Source organism: Physeter macrocephalus, chromosome 5 (assembly GCF_002837175.3).
Source record: "Physeter macrocephalus isolate SW-GA chromosome 5, ASM283717v5, whole genome shotgun sequence".
Taxonomy (NCBI): domain Eukaryota; kingdom Metazoa; phylum Chordata; class Mammalia; order Artiodactyla; family Physeteridae; genus Physeter; species Physeter macrocephalus.
The window spans coordinates 10,345,483-10,348,877 of NC_041218.1; positions in this window are offsets into that span (position 1 = coordinate 10,345,483).

Consider the following 3,395-nt stretch of genomic DNA (forward strand, 5'->3'; position numbering starts at 1 on the left):
ACACATATTAATCAAACTATCAAAAATTAAATACAAAGAAAAAATATTAAAAGCAACAAGGGAAAAGCAACAAATAACATTCGAGGGAATCCCCATAAGGTTAACAGCTGATCTTTCAGCAGAAACTCTGCAAGCCAGAAGGGAGTGGCAGGACATATTTTAAATGATGAAAGGGAAAAACCAACAACAAAGATTCCTCTAACCAGCAAGGATCTCGTTCAGATTCGATGGAGAAATTTGAAAGTTTACAGACAAGCAAAAGCTAAGAGAATTTAGCACCACCAAACCAACTTTACAACAAATGCTAAAGGAATGTCTCTAGACAGGAAACACAAGAAAAAGACCTACAAAAAAACACCCAAAAGAATTAAGAAAATGGTAGTAGGAACATACATATCAATAATTACCTTAAATGTAAACGGAGTAAATGCTACAACCAAAAGACAGAGACTGGCTGAATGGATACAAAAACAAGACCCATATATACGCTGTCTACAAGAGACCCACTTCAGGCCTAGGGACACATACAGACTGAAAGTATGGGGATGGAAAAAGATATTCCATGCAAATGGAAATCAAAAGAAAGCTGGAGGGCTTCCCTGGTGGCGCAGTGGTTGAGAATCTGCCCGCTAATGCAGGGGACAAGTGTTCGAGCACTGGTCTGGGAGGATCCCACATGCGGCAGAGCAACTAGGCCCGTGAGCCACAACTACTGAGTCTGGGCGTCTGGAGCCTGTGCTCCGCAACAAGAGAGGCCGTGATAGTGAGAGGCCCACGCACCGCTATGAAGACTGGCCCCCACTTGCCACAACTAGAGAAAGCCCTCACACAGAAACGAAGACCCAACACAGTAAAAATAAATTAATAAACTCCTACCCCAAGCATCTTCTTTAAAAAAAAATAAAAAGAAAGAAAGCTGGAGTAGCAATCTCGTATCAGAAAAAAATAGACTTTAAAATAAAAACTATTACAAGAGACAAAGAAGGACACTACATAATGATCAAGGGATCCATCCAAGAAGAATATATCACAATGTAGATATTTATACACCCAACATAGGAGCACCTCAATACATAAGGCAAATGGGAACAGCCATAGGAGGGGAAATCGATAGTAACACAATCATAGTAGGGGACTTTAACAACCTACTTTTACCAATAAACAGATCATCCAAAATGAAAATAAATAAGGAAACACAAGCTTCAAATGACACATTAGACAAGACGGACTTAAATGATAGTTATAGGACATTCCAACCAAAAAGAACAGAATACACTTTCTTCTCAAGTGTTCATGGAACATCCTCTATGATAGATCATATCTTGGGTCACAAATCAAGCCTTGGTAAATTTAAGAAAATTGTAATTGTATCAAGTATCTTTTCTGACAACAACGCTATGAGACTAGATATCAATTACAGGAAAAAATCTGTAAAAAATAAAAACACATGGAGGCTAAACAATACACTATAAATAACCAAGAGATCACTGAAGAAATCAAAGAGGAATCAAAAAAATACCTAGAAACAAATGGCAATGAAAACACGACGACTCAAAACTTATGGAATGCAGCAAAAGCAGTTCTAAGAGCGAAGTTTATAGCAATACAATCCTACCTTAAGAAACAAGAAACATCTCAAATAAACAATGTAACCTCACACCTAAAGAAATTAGAGAAAGAAGAACAAAAAACCCCCAAAGTTATCAGAAGGAAAGAAATCATAAAGATCAGATCAGAAATAAATAAAAATGAAATGAAGGAAACAATAGCAAAGAAAAATAAAACTAAAAGCTGGTTCTTTGAGAAGACAAACAAATTGATAAACCATTAGCCACACTCATCAGGGAAAACAGGGAGAAGACGCAAATCAGTAGAATTAGAAATGTAAAAGGAGAAGTAACAACTGACACTGCAGAAAGACAAATGATCATGAGAGGTTACTACAAACAACTATATGCCAATAAAATGGACAACCTGGAAGATACGGACAAATTCTTAGAAAAGCACAACTTTCCAAGACTGAACCAGGAAGAAATTGAAAATATAAACAGACCAATCACAAGCACTGAAATTGAGACTGTGATTAAAAATCTTCCAACAAACAAAAGCCCAGGACCAGATGGCTTCACAGGCCAATTCTATCAAACATTTAGAGAAGAGCTAACAACACCTATTCTTCTCAAACTCTTTCAAAATATAGCAGAGAGAGGAACACTCCCAAACTCATTCTACGAGGCCACCGTCACCCTGAAATCAAAAGCAGACAAAGATGTTACAAAGAAAGAAAACTACAAGCCAATAACACTGATGAACATAGATGCAAAATTCCTCAACAAAATCCTAGCAAACAGAATCCAACAGCACAATAAAATGATCATACACCACGATCAAGTGGGGTTTCTCCCGGGACCTCAAGAATTCTTCAATATATGAAAATCAGTCAAAGTGAAAAACCATATTAACAAATTGAAGGAGAGAAACCATATGATCACCTCATAGATGCAGAACAAGCTTTTGACAAAATTCAACACCCATTTATGATAAAAGATCTCCAGAAAGTAGGCATAGAGTGAATTTACCTCAACATAATAAAGGCCATATATGACAAACCCACAGCCAACATCATTCTCAATAGTGAAAAAGTGAAAACATCTCCTCTAATTAATGCACAGAAATCTCTTGCATTCCTATACACTAAAGATGAAAAATCTGGAAGAGAAATCAAGGAAACATTCCCATTTACCATTGCAACAAAAAGAATAAAATACCTAGAAATAAACCTACCTAATGAGACAAAAGATCTGTATGCAGAAAACTATAAGGCACTGATGAAAGAAATTAAATATGGTACAAACAGATGGAGAGATAGACCATGTTCTTGGATTGGAAGAATTAATGTTGTGAAAATGACTATACTACCCAAAGCAATCAACAGTTTCAATGCAATGTCTATCAAACTACCAATGGCATTTTTCACAGAACTAGAACAAGAAATTTCACAATTTGTATGGAAACACAAAAGACTCCGAATAGCTAAAACAATCTTGAGAAAGAAAAACGGAACTGGAGGAATCAGGCTCCCCAGTTTCATACTAAACTACAAAGCTACAATAACCAAGACAGTATGGTACTGGCACAAAAATAGAAATATAGATTAATGGAACAGGATAGAAAGCCCAGAGATAAACCCACACATATATGGTCACCTTATCTTTGATAAAGGAGGCAAGAATATACCATGGAGAAAAGGCAGCCTCTTCAATAAGTGGTGCTGGGAAAACTGGACAGCTACATGTGAAAGAATGAAATTAGAACACTCCCTAACATCATACACAAAAGTAAACTCAAAATGGATTAAAGGCCTAAATGTAAGGCCAGACACTATAAAACTCTTA